This window comes from Argopecten irradians, chromosome 6 (assembly GCF_041381155.1).
Source record: "Argopecten irradians isolate NY chromosome 6, Ai_NY, whole genome shotgun sequence".
Lineage (NCBI taxonomy): Eukaryota > Metazoa > Mollusca > Bivalvia > Pectinida > Pectinidae > Argopecten > Argopecten irradians.
This window is the reverse complement of record NC_091139.1, coordinates 4,962,329-4,981,391: the sequence shown is the minus strand read 5'-3', so window position 1 is coordinate 4,981,391 and position 19,063 is coordinate 4,962,329. Positions and strand designations below refer to the sequence as shown.

The following is a 19,063-nucleotide window of genomic DNA, read 5'->3' as shown; positions in this document are numbered from 1 at the left end:
AGTAAATCGGATAATTTGTAATTGGATTGGATTAATATTAAATTGACAAATGAGAAATATAGGTATCACCAAGTCATACAAGACACTGCACTGTTATTTTCCATTTACTCCTGAAATAAGTATATATTTTTTTACGCGAAGAGTTGGAAAAGGAGCTCGGGAGAACATCTACAGAAATCGTCCCCAATACTAGATATACACAGAAAAAGAATGATTTCCTGACCTATCCATTTTGTTAATTGTCGGATTATGTTGATATTAGCCACTAAACACTTTAAAAGCTCTGGTAAATCTCTGCTCATGTAGAAAGATGAATGCATAAATATCAGTGCAATAGGAATATGATGCACTTTGTTAAGACTTTAACGCAAATTTTCGAAAGCCAAGACATGCTGAATTCCTATAACCTCATAAAAACCTGATGATCTGACATGATCAACGTAAGCAAGTTTCAATTCAACCTAATTCAATTCAATATCCGAGTGTTTTTTTTACCGCAAAATACAAGTTTCTGTGACCAAAAAAAATGTGGTTAGCTTTGTCAAAAGTGAACTGACTACTTCGATCGATTATTGTCAAAGGCGAGACAGAACAACAGATTAAGAAAAGAAAAATATGGACGGATATTTCACAACTGATAACAAGTTGGATGGCATACAGCTGAAGAAACAAGAACTTTACAAGTGTTTACAATAAACCCCCGGCAAGCCAGGTTATTTAGGAATATGGACAGAAATACTGTTCTAACAAAAGTAACAGATACACTGGTTCTGATTACATTCATTCTAGAAAATTCAAAGTAATTCCAAGTTACATATTTATAAACTCCACTTAATGAAATATTCGAAATATTCCAAAAATGACCACAACATCCATCATGTGCAAGCAAGACTGTGAAAAGGACAGATGCTCCGATATCCGAATTCATATGTATGGAAAAGACATTCAATTATACGGAACGGAAAACAGTGTAATGCTAAAATGATAGAAAAACAGGAAAACCTGCGGAATAAGAAACTTGCGCAGAAAAGAAGACGAAAGAGGATAATGCAGTATAATGAATATGACACCGGTATTACGTCATTAAATCCACTCTACGTAAAAAGGAAATGTTAGTGATTATTTGAGGCTAATTTTACAGTCCAAGAGAACCAGGCAAAGCATTTTGCTATTCTGTATTTGCATATTACAGAGTTATTATTTTCGCAGCTTAATTAATCAAACCTGATAGCTTTTAATAGATACATAAAGAAAAAAAATAACATTTCAATTTTTCCTCTTGTTATGGCAAATGTAACTTTAAATGTCATTTGACTTACTTTTACTTACCTTATTCGCACAACTTTGAATCTTAATGGTTTTGATTTCAAAACTTAAAAAAAAACTGTAAGCAAAATTGCGCATTTTCTTTCTTGAGAATTTATTGAAATTCATCTTAAAATAACCTGATGTTATAGCCCGAATTTCCCATAAAACAATTCAACAATGTGAGAGGGAAATCAAACTAGATAATGTTTGAATGAAATTCACTTGAAAATAACATGAATTAATTGGAATGGATTTCAGGGAAAAAATGACGCGGTTTCACATGCACGATTTTTAGATCAATTTGATCTGGAATTCATATGATATTGACCTGAAGAAAAACGTCATGTGAAATAATGATTTTGTCCTTGTTTTCATATGATATATAATAATATTTTTCTGCTTTTGAATATGTTCATGACTTTTAATCTAGATGAATGCTGCAACTTTCGCACTTGCATGGCTATAACTTCCCTTTTTCACGACGATTTAATTTTGCAATCTATAGTCATGTTTCAACTTTACCCATGCTTGACACTTTTTTTGTGGTGATTAATTAATATGAACTATAATCGCATGTGAAAATATCGTATTAACGACCGTTATTTTCGTGGGAATGATATTTTCGTGATTTTGCGGGACGCTGCCTTGATCGCAAAAATGTGATCTGCAAAATGTCTATAAAAGGTTGAATCTTATATACCCCTAAAACTGGATCGCAGAAATTAGAAACCGCTGAAAATTGATTTTAGACCAAGTCACGAATAATTTGACCCGTGGAAATAATAAAAAGATTTATTTTAATGTATCTAAAAATTACAATTAAGACGTTATTCTGATTTACTACTTAACTTAGTCAGTGCCTCTTAATATCCGCCCGTGATCGCTACCAATAATCTTGTTAGATTGTGACGGCCTGTGCATGGCCTTGATTTGTGCCATATGTATTGTTGATGGAAGGCTGTTGGTGAAGCAGAAGCCGCCCACTCGTAATGTACTCATAACCAACCTTTGGTGATTTTCCATGACTCTCCGTCAAATCCCATTATTTAAGGACATTGCCATATGCGTACTATATAGAAGGTAAAATGACGTGTGTTATGAATTAGAAGTGACTGGCATTGATGTTGTATATTATATTAAGTTAATGGGTATGGACTTTGAACTGTGTATTCATGTGTTCATAATTTCATTATCTTAAGCTTTCTTGAGAATCGATCAAGATTGTGTTATAAATAATTGATTTTGATAAGAGGCTAAGACTGAAATCGAGTATATATTAAGACCATGTATTCGTTTGTGTGTATGGTTTTATATTATTTGTAAAACAATGTCTTTTCCAATATGTTTTTGTATGGTATCATTTATATAACTGATATGATGTTTTTATTTCATTCAAAATAGTCATCGCAGTTAGAGAAATCTTTGAAATATTACATTATATTATGAAATCTATTTTTTTCCGAGACAATCCTGAAAATTAAAAAGAGTGCATACCAGTGTTTTTAATTTACGTTGTATCGCTTAAGCATAGTGGCATTAAAGTTCCTATGCACGTGTTAAGTATGTGAGTGTTTTGGGAGACTGCAGTAAGTCTGTGTTGTAAAGAACATCGAAGAAATACATAGGAAAAAGGAAGTTTTAAGTTTATATCCAGGATTTTCAATACAATAAATACAATACGTGGAACAACACAGCAGTAGCTGTACTATCTGAGAGCTGTGATAAGCCAGCTTTGTTTCATGTTTCATTAAATCAATGTCCTAATAACAGCCACAGTTATGTAAGGACGGCCTCCCGTGCATGCAATGTATTGCGTGTATGATGTGCTTGGTGCGTGTTTTGGTAAACTGCGATACATATAATTGTTTTGTCTCCTTGTATAGTACCATTTTTATAGTGCTATGTCACTGAAGTATGCCGCCGAAGACACCAAGCAACACACCCCATCCGGTCACATTATACTGACAATGGGCAAGTCACAGACATTTGGCTCTATAATAATTTTTTTCTCCATATATATGTAATACTGTATTTCAGAGAGAAAAATGTTTTTAGAGCCAAATGCCTCTGGGCCAACCAGTTGTCCCACTCCCTGTATGCTGAGCGCTAAACAGAAGCAGAAACTTTACCACTTTCAAAAGAAGTGTCACAGCCAGGGTATATAATCAAGAGCTACTTCACAGGGGCGATCGCTCAACCAAAGGCCAAAGCACAAATGCGAGGCGGTGTCAAGGGAGACGTTAGGAAGAAGAAAGTTAGTTAGAAAGAAGAGACAAGATAAGAACCTTAACCTAGTCGCCTTTACATGCAATAGAGGCAGCATATACAGTTCTCATGCTCTACCTGCCGCAGGACAAAATAAGTAAGATATACTGCAAATGATACGTGTTCTTCATTAAACATACTGAATTATTCTCTTTGAAAATCTTCCAGTTGTCCTAGTTAGAGTGAATAATGTGCCTTAATGTGAGGCCGTCCGTACTATTGTTTTACCATTTTTGTCGCTCTTTAATATTTCAGTACATGTAATTTAATCTGAGCCCAGAATTCATTTTCCCCGACATTAACGGAAAACACCCTCAAAAAACCATAAAGCCCTACCATTGTTGTTGAGGAATTAAAAGGTCCACAAAAAGCAGTATCATTTTGCATTTCTGCTGAGATATTTTGATTTAAATTGGCATTCTTAGAACTTTACATTTACCCAAACGGCTTGCTGCTATGGAAATCTATCCCTTTCAAACAGTTCTTTTCAGTTTTTAAGATAGTGAAAATCAGTGTTATTGGTGATTTTTAGAATTCTCAAGAAAGTTTAACAATAACATTTGCTTGTTTTGAACCATTTTTTGATCATTTGATGTTTCGGTGGTGTTCCTTTACATGTAATTGTTTTTCTTCATTGTTCATTTATGATTTATGCTTTATGAATTTATGGAAGTCGAAGAGAAATATTTCAAACGAAAGAGTGTTTTCTCACCCATCGTTATACATGTATGTTCTGAGAAGTGGATGTGACACTTATCGGTAGACCGAGCATTGTTAATTATTATGTAAAATAAAGGTAATTTATGTCAATATTACGACGAGTATTTTCAAATGTACATTGTTATGTTCAAATATACTGATATGTTGGAAAATAAACATTTACATAATATAAATTATATATAATATTCCCAGTCATAAAAATCAAAGTTCTACAAGTTATAGATCCTCATATTTACCTATTATTATAAATACCCATGATAATCAGCTCTATTTGTTTACATTACTTCCATTCAGACATTGTTTGTTTTTACTTATGATAAGCATACATATGCCTTATACTAAAACACTAGCAATAAAACACCATTAAAGCTAGTTAAACTTTTCTTTAAATTCTTGCTTAGACTTTCAACATTTTCCTGATGTCAAAACGTTTAGATAAGAAGTAGCGGTACAACTATATTAATGTTATAAGTATTACTTCGAAATATTACCTTCCATGTTGGGAAATCAACGACGTAAGTGTCGGAAACATATTGTGAATTCCTAACTTTATGTCTAGACATATATTTCATAAATGGAATGTAACTGTAGTTATTTATTAAAATTAATACCACACCGGTTGTCCCCGAATAGCTATTAACTGAAGTTTCACAGATATGCGTTACTGTAATCGATGGTGAGCGCTTATATATTTTGCATTTGTGGGACACTTAAATACGAATCTTACCTGTCTTGGCAACCAACTCTGTATAAAGACCACCTGCTGAATACGCTCTTCTTCGACCTGGAGTCTTAAAAAGTTCAAAGCACAATTTGTTCTTCACATATTCTGGAAGAATTCTGTGTCAATAATAGTAGTGTATTCTTTAGTGTAATGTGTTCAAGAAAACGTTCTGGATCTGGTTCAGAACTTCTGATGTCATAGAAATGTTCATATACAATTATGTGGAGCCCTTCTTGAACCATTTATTTTTACAGCTTCTTAAATAGTTCTAGATCTTATTTTGAATTGTAAATTTTGACAAAATCCCAAAATAAAGTCACTGCCCTCTATTTGAAGGAAACGTCAATGGGAATTATTCTGCTGGTCTAAACACCTAAACACCTGTTAGGTAAGTGATATTTACATTTGCAGTGTATTAAGGTTCCAAAACAGTTCTTGTAATTGTTCTTTAATTAATTACATGTATTTTGTAAATACTGCTTTTTGAGTGATTGATCTCATATGACTTTTGTTTTCCCTCCTAGACGACAAAATTACTTGTACATAATTATGTTGATTTGAAGAAGGAGAGATCTTTATTCTTTGTAAAATTCAATTTACAATTTGGTGAAAGGATTACAAAGACTTGTATGCTATTTCTTAATAATCACATTGACCTTTCACTCCAATTTACACACATGAAATGCAATTGATTTGAAAACATGCGGCCAATTTGCCTTTTAATCAGACCAATGTTTTAGAAGGTAAAAGCTAGATAGGGTAAGAATAAAGTTGACCATCATTAGTATGACGATTTTGGCAGCATCGTGTAAAATGACAATGCTTTCATATTAAATTTCCCTGATGTACCACATGCATTTATAAAATCAATATTTAATTTGTAATCAATTAATTGTTTTTCAAGCATCATTTCAGAAAGAATCAATTTCGATAGACTTCAAAGAATTCGAAAATGGTCAAGTATTGACCTATAACAGGTTTCAGTAGTTTGAGCAGCAATCTTAGGAAATGGCAGGTAATGGTGTCCTATAGAATTCCCTAAAATGTTATTATCAAAAATAAATAATTATCATCAATGTGGTAATTATGCATATATTATTTGAGAAAGATTAGAATTGAAAGACCGAAAAACAATTTGATTGGGGGTTTCAGTGGATTTCGACGCCCAATTATTTAAATTTTACAAATATTAACAATTAATATCGCAAATATTGTATTATTCATTAAAACATAAATTGGGAATTAATTAAGTGGAAAAAAAAAGTGTCAAGTGCTTAGCAATAATCTTTATTGAGGGTTTTGATTAATTTTGACGGAAATCTTAGAAAGTGGCCGCCAGTGACGTCACAGTGCTAATTTGTGATGACTCAGAGACCAAATATATTTTATCGGGCTTAAAGTACATACGTGCTAAGTGTCATGCATTTATCATAATGTGCACAATTTGGCTATATTTCTGCACTTATCTCCTCCACTATTATGTACGCTTGACTCGTCAGACATGTTGCGCTGATATATTATCACGCGAATGCCCCCCTTTGCTCAGGATATATTTAAAACATTTGCGCTAACTTGGATTAAACTGGAGCAATATAAGAACTTTTTATTGTTAATTGATGGAATATTTTTTGCATTGATATTTACAATGATATCTGTTGTCAAATACCATTAATAGTCATAGATTGGTGCTGAACTAGCAAAGCGGAAATATGCGAGACGTTGCCATGGGGATACGGAACTCAATGGCGTGTAATGTGTGGAGATTACTCGATCGAATGACTTAATTATCTCCCTAGGCTGATTATCGTTACGGGTAACTCGGTTATCTAAATTTATAAAGCGGTCATATACATGTTCAGTACTAACATCATCGTCAGTGACTATAACAGTGGTTCTATAGCTGAACATAGATAACAATCCCATATCAGAAAGGAACACGTGTGTGATATTGTTACGAAAAAACTATTGTATTTTCAGAGACAGGCCCCTGGTGATTTCTTTGGAATCACTTTTGAAAAATACCATTTCATTGATTTTGACAGTTGAAATACAAATCAGTTGATTTTTCAATTGATTTTGACAGTTAAAATACAAATACAAAATAAAATACAAAGTGCTAAAAGAATAATAGTGTTACGTTCATATCACTAGCCTAGGTAGAAATCTGTCCTTTAGATCCAGATAGGCACCAACCAGGTTAGATCTACATAACTTAAAGTTTACATCTCGTATATCATAGAATGGAAAATCCAGAATTGACTTAGAAATCCCGTGTGGGCGTCATACATGTAACCCTGTCAATGACATACCGACGGATGTGTGTTATAATAAAACAAATATAGATTTTGACACATTATGCTACGGTAAAATATGAAATATTTGTGGGTACTTGCTTTCGTGGTTAAGAGGTTTCAAAGGATTTTGATTTAAATATATTTTTTTGTGTAATTTTTATATACAATGGGATTGGGTACAAGTTTCCCAACTTATATGTAGCCCTATCCCTACACAATTATAATTAATTATATAACAAAGAACACAAAAATGGCAAAAATATACATATTTACAAGATTTTAGAGAGAGAGAGAGAGAGAGAGAGAGAGAGAGAGAGAGAGTTTATTTTAACATATGTATTTAATTACTTAATTTATTAAATTATATGTATTTGTGATCACTACCGATGCTGACAACCGAAGTTGTACCGATCTCTGTTCTTCTCCTGTCAATCCGTTGCTTTCTTAATTACGTTTCTCTTGGTCGCCAGCATCGGAAGGATATTAAGAAACATTTTTTAATAGTTCAAATTATAAATAGGGAACGTAAGAGGAGGAGGGAGGAAGGTTAAAACCTATTACAGTAAGTTATATACTGTTGAGTGCTCTGACATATTGTAATGTTATCTTCAAGAGAAAAATCTGGACTTCCATGTAGTAGAAGCTGTAGGTCTAAAGGAATGAAGTTGTTTAATGTTCGAAATAATTGAATTCTCTGGTCAGCATAATTATTACATGTAAAGAAGAAGGGATGGGCATCCTCAATGGGATACCTACATTGGCATTGCTAGTAATCTATTAAATAAGAGCGGAATAAATCATTTTTAGAGTACTGCATCTATTTCTTAATCTGACATGCAATATATTTGCTTTTCTATTTTCAATAGAATGATAAATAGGTACTTTCGTAAGATTATTTGGAGACTTATTAAAAATGTTATATGAAACACTATTTCTAATATTAATATCTAACTGGTTTCAAAGTCGCATAGTGGACGGAAAATACGATACGTTTGAGAGCTGGAGACGGAAATTAGGTAAAGTGAAGTTGTTAGCATTTCGAAGATTATAGGAAGAATTTTCTGAGACTAGTGGGGGTAACAATGAATAGAGGTAGTTGGGTGTAACTTTGTTATTTATTTTGTAAAGGATATTGTGTGTTTAAGAGTGATTATGTAATAATTTTCGTTATTGTTATATTCATGGTCCCACAGAACCCACGAAACGAAAGATAGATTCTACACTACAAATATTTCATGTTATACAGTATGGTAGTACGTATGCTTTGAATAAAATTATAAAAACAATGGCATTAAACAATCACAGCTTTCCTTTTAGATTATATATTTTGTTCTACCAAACGGAAATATGTATGAGTTTTGAAGTAATGATAAGTTGTATACCTTTAAGACTGTGTACATACTAGTCATACTATATCCATGAACTTACACAAAGGTAATACATACCAGAACTAAAACGTGTTCCATTCAAAATCATTCAAGAGAGTAGCTTTATGAATGGATTCTCGGTTTTGATACCTCCATATGCAAAGCATTAGTATGTCAGAGAATTAAACTTTAAATGACCATCTTAACGTATATATCATTGCAGTTCCTTTTGTCCCAAAGCAAGCTTTTTGTTATAAGTTTACAAATTTCTGGTTATTACGAAACATATGTTAGATGACACCAGCTATTCTTACCACGTTCCCGATACTCGTGCCTCAAAGTTGTATGGTCTATCACTTTCGCTCTTTTTGTCATACTGAAAACTGGTTAAGTTAATACACATTTTTCTATAAGCTTTCTAATTTTACCACTTTTTATAAAGTTGCAGAACTGGAAGTGTTTTTAATTTTAATTATAAAAGTAAAAATTCTTTTTAACATGGACAGGTACAAAATAGGCTCGAAAGTAACACGAGAGTTGTGAAACCAAGAGAAAATGTCAACAATTTTTTCGCAAACAAAACATGTGGTCGACCACAGCAAACTGGATCTACAAAGAAAATAACGCATGCACATTACAATATTTGATACACACAATATTGCATTACGGCAATGTGTGAATTAGATGTTTCAAATACTCGGTCTGTGGGCATACACCTCACGATTTGCTCATATTAGCCAGAAGGAAAACGTAAACAAACACATGAGCGCTTACGGTAGTTACCTGGATCACCACGTGCAGATCTTGTGTACGTCAGTCACGTGATATGATTCGGAATTCCGACATAACCCAAAGGTACTGAAGATGGCGGTGATTGAAGGCGCTTAATTCAAAACCAGGAATATATTATCCCTATATTTCGGCTCTCTTATAGGCCGACTTTTGCTTTTGGGGAGCTAAATCATCAAGTTACATGTCCATGTTCAAATATCAAATGTTTTAGCGACATATCGTTACAGTGAATTAGCATGAAATATAACTTTTACTTTCATCTCCTTAGAAATATAACAAGTAATAGAACTGTAATATGAGTTGATCAGCGTTCGTTTGAATGCCAAACATTGTTGAAGATGTTAATTCACCCGATGGTCAAACATCGTTCGTGCTTCAAACTATAGAATAATCAACATTCACAATAAATTGTATAAAACGGCATGGAAAAGACGACAAAAAAGCTTCAAGGGAACACTACAGAAAAAAGATGCCAAACAACTGGACAGCCAGGTGAGTGGGCAAAAGACAAACCGATGTGTGTATAAAAACGAAGATGTTTATCACTCCCAGCCGTTATACAAGCAGAGGTCCATGACCGGTCATTCTGGGAGTGCTATGTAGATAATCCGTGGTAGGTTTACGGCATCTAACGATGGCTGTCACATTCAATGCGCTCGATTAGAATTGAAATTATCAAATGGACTCTAAGAGATGAAATGGAACAGGATATTAACCGTAGACAGTCTTTAGATTACCAAAAAAACAATGATTCATTGTATTCTTTCAATTCTTTGTGATCCATTATATAATTCGGTAAATTGTAACAAAGTACATTGCTTCTGTTCACTATGTCGACCGTACAGTTCGTCATAATGCTGCATTTTAAAATCAACCAAGCACGTTTTATATTTTGTTTTTATTTCCGAGTAAAATTAATTGTCAAGTTTTGTTTACTGCGTCCCGATAATGTTGTACTATCACTATCGTTACATCCACACCTGGACTCTGCCATAACAAAACTAAAGTATATGTATCAATAACTGACGAGACAGGTTGTAGGTCTTTTGAACATCAGAAGAATCGAATAACGGTACATTGTATGACTTTGTAGTTGGGCGTCACATTCTGTAATATTAAAGAAAATTATGTGGGCCTGTGATTGGTCTGGTCACTTTCTGTATGTAGGCCTGTGATTGGTCCCTTTGATTTCCTCCAGAATTGCTTCAATTTTGCTATGTCAATAAAATGTATTCCAAGTATAGAGATAGCGTCAGTGGTAGTTACCCTGGAGTATCTTGGATGTACCTACACGCAATGCAAGACAACTCTTTAATGTGCAAAAACTTCCATGATAAACAAATACTTAGTAAATTGAAGCTTCTACTTATCAGTGTTATTCAAATAAATATTGTGAGTAATACATGTCATTCAGTTTTAATATTTCCATATGTCTTTTTAAGTTGCATTTTGCTTACTGATTAGATAAGTTCACTCATATGCAAAAGCTTGTTCGATGCCACCAACCTATTATCTTATAGACAAAGGTATGTTTCTCTGTTTTACTCAACGTTACGCTATCCTTTTATCAAACCTCCATTACTTATAATCAAGACCGTCAAAAAGCAGTCGTGCTTCAAACTTTCAACACTAAACGCAGAAACCATTGTAACAATGGGTTATAGGGAAGACTACAGGTAGGTCAAACCATCCCCGTAGATTTCATACTGCATCCATCGGAGGACAATGGTGAAGACTCATGAGCGTCGGGAAATTTCAAATACAGAAAATGCATTTGTTTAATAAACTTATTTCCCGAAACAGCATGCTCGATGCTGCTAGATTGTTCTTCTTTGAGGAATATGACTCTCTTCAGCAATCATCACCTTAGCAACATAACCTCTTACATAACTGTTGTAGGAAATCACTGTCATTGGTGTGAAAGTCATCAGTGAAAGATGACAAGTATTATTTAGCCTGGTGGTCACACATCGTTCGTGCTTTAAACTGTCAACAACTGCACCAACACAACCACCTCAGAGAGTGACGTCGTAACAAGCGGCATAAAAGACAATGATAAAGGTGACAAAGGAACACGTTGTAGAGACAAACGATGAAAGATATATGAAAAGCCAGGTAAGTCGTCAGAAAGTCAAAGAAAGTCGTATTTATAAACGAAAACGGTGACCATTCGCACCATTGTATAAACAGATGTTCATGGCCGGTCTTTTCTAGGAGGAAAGTCGTATGTTAAACAATCATATCAATAGATACCATGATATATACATCAAAAGATTACGAAATCTATCGAGGATTGGGCATTAAATACAATCCTAAACATTTACCTGATTCCAGTATTTACCAGATTCTCAGTTACCTCCAATATAGCGTACGGGATCAACCAATATTATGCGAAAAGCAATAAAGCCTCAAAAACCGACCTGACAATGTACAATGTAATAATCTATCATACAGAATTACCTGGGGGTAACGTCGACTTCGCTTTGAGATTGCAATGATAGTTTCTTTCGTATTTTTTAATATCACATTAAAACTTTAAAATTTACTTATTTGCAAGTTCAAATATTTAAGAGGGAAAGTAAATCCGGTTATGTTCAAAGCGTCACGACAATATGGTATACATGTAAACAACTCTAAACCATTTTAAGCAGTTTATTGGTTATGACAATGAATAAAACTGAATTTATAAAACATGAGGCCTAAACTTTAAACAAGTGTTCATTGGTTGAGAGTTTGATTTGACTGCGAATTTATTTGATACAGTCGTTCAAGCATATTACATTTTATCATCGCATGACTCTGACAGAGAGCTTCATTGCTTACTAGAATCGTCATACATATATAGTTTTTCCTTTTACGAAATTTTATGAAATCAGTTGCTTATTGACATCCGGCGCAGTGAGACATTCTCTTTGTTTAAATATGCTATTAGAAACCAAAATTTACTTGTTGTACATGATTTTTTCTTTTTCGGAAATCGTAACCTAAACATACAACATACCAAACTATGAAATCATTAAAGTCCACTGCGTAGTCATTTCTAAATTCTAAGTGCTAAACTTGTTACAGATCAAAAATGTTATTTCGCCCCCAAAGATTTGCAGTATTTCGTTTTTAGTTGTAATTCATGTATTCACCAAAAAGTCTTTTTTTCGACAGCTAAATTCATAGTATCCCACCATTTGTAAATTTGTTACTTTTTGCATATAAGTATTCAAGAAATTTAATTAATATTAAGTTACTCATAGATTCACGTAAAACCCCTTTCCTACCATCTTATATTCTTCTTCATCTGTATTGCTCCTGACATCTGAGAATTCAAATATTTATTTTTATTGTGGTTTTTCCCCGGGTACTCCGGCTTTCCACCACCAACAAACCTGGCACGACCCTGGCTGTTAATAGGACGTTAAACTAAACAAACCAAAACCTAATTATATATGCTCTATATAACTTGTGCCCAATTTCCTTACTACTTATGGCAATAAAATGTGTTTAAATCAAAGGTATTTAATGGTCTAATAAAGTTTATTTTAAGAAACATGATTTGTTTTGCTGTGTTATTGCTTTGAAGAAAACGATCAGCTATTTTATTGTTTTATTTATAAAACATGCAATAAATATTTCTGAAGTCGGTATCTACAGACAATTCAGTTCATGCCATATTCTTGGACACTAACTGCAGGAAAAAGTGATTTATACTGATGATATAGCGATTTGGAGTACTAATATGGGCTTTACAACTCCTATATCTTGTTGATGGTAATTCAGCCGCGTTTCTTCTCACTGTACAAATAGAAAATGTAAGTACATTTGTACCCAGTAACTAGTCTATATATAAATATATTTCTAGAAAACACATCAACAAAAAAATGTATCTTGTGAAGGTACATATATAAATAAAAAAGAAAAAAAAAACACTAGACTTCGTTGCTAGGTCCAGCAAGGAAGTCTAGTGGGTTTTTTTTAATTTATGTATACATCTATATTTTGATAAGAGTTGCCAGGGTTTGGGCGTCCTTGGATCAAATGCTTGACCGATATTGTTGGCCTCACTCAACATGGCTCTCACTCAGCTTATAGGGATATCGAATTAATTATAATCCATGCCATTCAGGCAAGTGAATTGGGAATTAATTGTTTTTAAATTTGATTTTTACTATTATTGAAGGCGTTTCGATTTGTGTGGATATAATAAGGATTGGGACCTTGAAAAAATCAATTTTGTATATGTCTGTCAAGTTTCCTTTCTTGTCTTATCAATTTACTATATTGGAATAACATTTGCAGAACGAGGAATAATAAATTTATAAAAAATTCTGATAAAAGAAATGTAAGATTAAACTGCTCGGCCATCAACACAAGTAAGTACAATCAAAGGGGAACACAACCTCAAGGAAAACTGAAATAAATGATATCTTGCCTAATACTGTTTTTCAATAAAAATATCGGTTTACACTAACATGACTTGCATAGCGTGAGCGAATCATGTATTCTGTATTGGGTATTTTTAACACTTTTGTGAAAAACATACATGGTTTGAATTACTTAACGCGAAATCAAAAGACATCCAACACATCTGTTTAAGATAGGTATGTTTAAATTACATGTGTATCTGTTGGACATGTGTTTTGTTCAGTTTACAAAGTCAACACCTTTGGTAGTTCTGGAAAGTCTATTACTGTCTGCTTGAATTAAATAACGAAAATTGAATTTTAATGTTGCTACTTTTTAATTTATGTTCCGAAAAGGTATATTTTATTCTAAATAATTTGAAATCAGTGAAAGACATATCGCTTAATGGCCTGTGTTTTTCTTGATATATCGATATTAAATGTTTATTCGTTTAGTACTCTGGTTGAGACATTACCAAAGAATTCAGAAATCCTAAACGGAGTTAAGTGAACAGAGCGTATTTCGGTACCCTTGCACCGTATTAGTAAGACCATAGCGTGAAGTAGATACATTAATTTAACCGAAACAAGTTGTCAGCATTTGTGATTAAAGATAACTTTTTCTAAAACATGTTTAACCTACTGATAAGTATATGCACTCACTATTCAGTGCCTCGTGAAGGAAAAATTCTATTGTGTTTTTTTCGATTTTATGAGCTACTAAAATTTAATTAGGGAAATTGTATCAATAAACGACCTGACTGCATTACAGTTACAAATAACTAGGTATAGTCTGCCCACTGAATTTGCTTTTTTTTGCATTTTTTCACTATGTATTGTTTGTTACACCTGTTCTTTTCTATGTTGTTATCTATAACAGGTGAGGAATCTATGGCGTTGGCACACGTCACAGAACACCAATGGATTTAAGTACTCTTAGTACCTGCTGTGTGTAGGAGATTCTAAGTTGTCATAGTAACATGTAATGGGGATTGATTCCAGGTGATCCAGACCATTTGTGATTATTCACATATACAATCAAACTTCATCGGATTTTATTCTTCATCCATGATTTGGGGGCCAGCAAAATAAAATGTTGGGGAGCTTATGGTTTTTTCATTTTAAAAATATTCTTCATTGATTCTTGCTTTAACTTAAAAATCTATTTTCACTCTGTTGGGGAAGACAAAGTTTGTGGAAGGAATCATTCCAATTGAGCATCTGCTATAGGCAAATTAAGAGATTTTAAATGATTTGGGTTGATTGTTGAAATGCATACTTTCTTAGGTTGACATGCTTGCTTTATAATGCTATTTGTCCGGAAGGTTTTTGCTGGTTTGGGATTTTCATGGTGCTTATTGAATTCATATTTTATCGGTTTTCCGCTTTTTTAGTTTAATTCTCGACACACCAATACACTTTTTTTTAATTTTGAAATATGACTTAAAGGTTGATATTTGTATTCCTGTATATGTAATATGATTTGTGTTTTGTGGGTTGTATATATCAAATCATACTTCAATGTTATACTAGGTAACTATACTTACATAATGTGTTACCACAACAGGAAATGGGTAAAAGTCTTACATTAGTTTGTTATACATGTACATCAAATATTTAAGCTATCACTTACTTGCATTCTGTTGGTATTGTTGATGCACTGTTAATGCTTGTAAACGTTTTTTTTTTTACTTCCAAATAAGTTACAATAAAATTATGTTTGTGATTTCTTAATTTATGGACTTTTTTTGTTTTAATGTCATATTATTTAGAAAAACTAACGACTGTTATTTATTTTATTAACTAATTATATCATATGTATTTTGATTTTTTTTAATAGTTTCTTTTTCAATTTATAGAGTTACAGTGTCTATTTTTATAGTAAATCAGAAACAATTCCATATGGCAGGTCGCGTCTGTTTTTGTAGAATTGTCTAAGTGATCTTCGGTGTGGTGAAGAAAGAATTGATTGATGTGTATCAAGTACATTTAAGGACTATTCGCTCTTTTAATAACCAAGAAGCAAAATATGGGGCATTATGTATTGTTTACATTTTTTATGAAAATCATCCCGTGTATAACATATACTTATTGACCATTCCTCGGACATTGTTAAACGTATTTTAATTAATATCGTGAAATATCAAATCGTTGATTATTTCGATTTATGCAGGTACATAAGGTAGCTGTACCACATTCTACCCCGAGCACAAAGTCAGCCGTTTAGTCAAATAAACTACATAACAGATGAGAAGGGATACTGATTTTTAGGCCAAGGACATTTCACCTAATAGGTATATAACACACTAATGTTGAGCGTATTTGAGCAGTGTAATAGACAAATAGTTGCGATTTACTCTGACGGAGCAAGGGACAGGGTTCGGCATACAAGAAGTTTGACCAAATGTTTAATTGGCGGACTGCGAGCGAGTTGTTGAACATCTACACACACATGTCACAGCATGGGCTTTTAAGGCATATGCAACTGTAAAACCGGACTGATCTTATTTTCAATAAGAACTGAGATTTTTCCGATATTTGTACAAATTTTAATGATTTCTTAGACATGAATTGTCCTTTATAATGTGTTAAAAACGAACATGAATTTACAACGAGTTCATGACTGTAACAAATAATTTCTACGTATGGTGACTATCTTACTGCAAATGGTTACCCATTAAGATATAATCATTGCTTGTTGGGTGGAAAGAAACTTGTCAGGAAATTAATTTCTCAAAATTTGGATTAAGGTCCTTCTTTAAATAATTAAATAATTAAATCATGATTGAGATTAAAAGAGCTTTCTGTAACATCAGGTAATCGTTCTTTACGGCTTGGAATAATTCAGTATACATGTTGCATGTACTTTGTGTTTATATTCAGAGTATATTTGTCTTGTTTTGTTTTGTTTTATCATGAATCTCACATTTGTAATTTTTACTTGTTGTGGGACAGGTGTAGCTTTAAGTGTGTTTTTGGGTTTTTCTTCTCTGAATCACCTTCAACACATCTCAGAACATGTGTCAAGTGTAATACCTGCAAGCATTTTCTTTTTGTTTTATTGTTTTTGTCTCTTTTGTTTTCTGCATTATTGTGACTAATGTTGATACTCACTTTTGAAAACATTTCTGTAGTTTTTGCCAATCAAAAGTATTATTATGAAGTTGTGTATAGATAATTTATCAGTGTCAATTGGAATTTAGGAAGTAAACACACAATAGTTGACTTGATTTTGTCCTCACTTTCATATCTATCAATTTTTTTTATTTTTTTTTTTTTCAAATTAAATTTTCTGTTTATTGATACAAAACTTTACAAAAAATTTAGTTTCTAAAAAAAAAATATGTTGAACAATTGTATATTAGCATTATGACTGGAGATGTCCCTCAGGTGTTTGAGAGACAAAAAACCTCAATAGGTAGTCTACAATGTTAGAAAAACTGAAGTTAATTGGATACACATCCATAGGTAGTATAAATGTGTTGTGCCATGACTATTAAACATGCCTATTTTAGTGCGCCCAAATTTTAGCACAAAAACTGATCTTACCTCGGTAAATGTTTTATATTTAAACAGTTCAAATGTCTCTTCTTTCACAAATTTTTTACCTCTCGGTTATCCTCAGGTATAAAAACCAGCGATTCAAAAAGCCATCTTGAAATTCTTGATCAATAATAACTTCATTAACAAATTAGCAGAACAATCACCATGTTAGATATCTTGAAGATTGCAGAAAATATAATTGGCACAGTCCTTTTATCTTATCACACAGCATTACTGGCACAAAAAGCGCTAGCTCTCCACCTCTGGTTTGAATCACATGGTAGACAGTTGCCGGGTACTGGCCAAGGGGTGGGTGGTTTTTCTCCGGGTACTCTGGTTACCTCCACAAAACAAACCTTAAATGACCGTGGCTGGTTAAAAGGACGTTGTACTATTAAAACCAAATAAACGAAAAAGTGCTAAGATGAAAATCGCCACTCAAGTATGTATGTTGACAGTATCTATAACATGATTTATATGTAAATATATTTGTTTTCAAATGCAGTATTTAAAAATCATTTATAAAATGTTCGGGTATCTATGTGGCTTTAAAGAAGTATTCAATCAGTAATTATACTATTTATTGTTGAATAAGTGAATGTCAAACATTCATCAGTTAATCATTTGTGCTTTAATGTTTTACAATGAAATGAGATGCTCTGGCTCTGATACCAGACTTAGACATTATCATTATGATTATGACAGATAGATGTCTGGTGTAGGGCCAGAGCGCAGTGCTATATCAAAAGATGGAATTCGCCGACCACCATTTGGGATCGGGCCAGGTCATCTCCTATTCAGACTGACCTCAGAGAGGCCCCACTTACCAAGGTTTTTTCAACAAATGAATAGTTTATCTACCCAAATAAAGCAATCGGATGAGGTTAGAGGCGATTTACATACTATGAGAAAATGGCAACAACGAGGATGAAGATTTAAAGTTGCGTAAAGGAAACTACTGTATTGACAAAATATAAACGTGCATGCATGATAAAATGGATAGCTATGAGTAGATAAATTATTCAAGTTAAGTGATGCTCCTCAGTGGTAATGTTTGTAAGCAGTTTCAATCAGAGATGACCTGGTCCGATACCAAACGGTGTTGAGAGATCTACCTTTTGATATAGCACTATGCTCTAGCCCTACACCAGACATTTATCTGTCATAATGTCTATGTCTGGTGTCAGGGCCAGAGTATCTCAGGCTACAAAAAAATAAATTGCTATCAACATGTGTGTATAGTATCAGTGCCCTGTTGTAAAAAAATGGGATTGAGCTAATTAGGTCATCTGACCCGAAGGGTCAGGATGACCTATAGTCATCATGTTTCGTCCGTCGGTCGTCCGCCGTCCGCCGTCCGCCGTGCGCCGTCCGGCCCGTCCGCCGTGCGTTAACTTTTCACATTTTCAAACTTCTTCTCAAGTTCTACCAGTGCCATTTAGCTGAACCTTACATGAAATGATCCTGACATGGTCCCGACAAAGTGTTGTTATTTTTCGGGTCGATCCGAAATCCAAGATGGCCGCCACAGCCGCCATCTTGAAAACACATTTTTGAACTTCTTCTTAAGTTCTACCGGTGCGATTTGGCTGAAACTTGCATGAAATGATCCTGACATGGTCCCGACAAAGTGTTGTTATTTTTTGGGTCGATCCG

General features: G+C 33.5%; 2 protein-coding genes across 2 annotated transcripts in view; one reads left to right on the top strand and one right to left on the bottom strand.

The window, feature by feature from the left end:
- The window catches only part of LOC138324768 (histone acetyltransferase KAT6B-like), a 50,085-nt gene that overhangs the window by 10,229 nt on the left and 20,793 nt on the right, over positions 1–19,063 (top strand). The window lies entirely within an intron of this gene.
- LOC138324771 (replication termination factor 2-like) overlaps positions 1–19,063 on the bottom strand; it is a 63,273-nt gene that overhangs the window by 40,867 nt on the left and 3,343 nt on the right. The window lies entirely within an intron of this gene.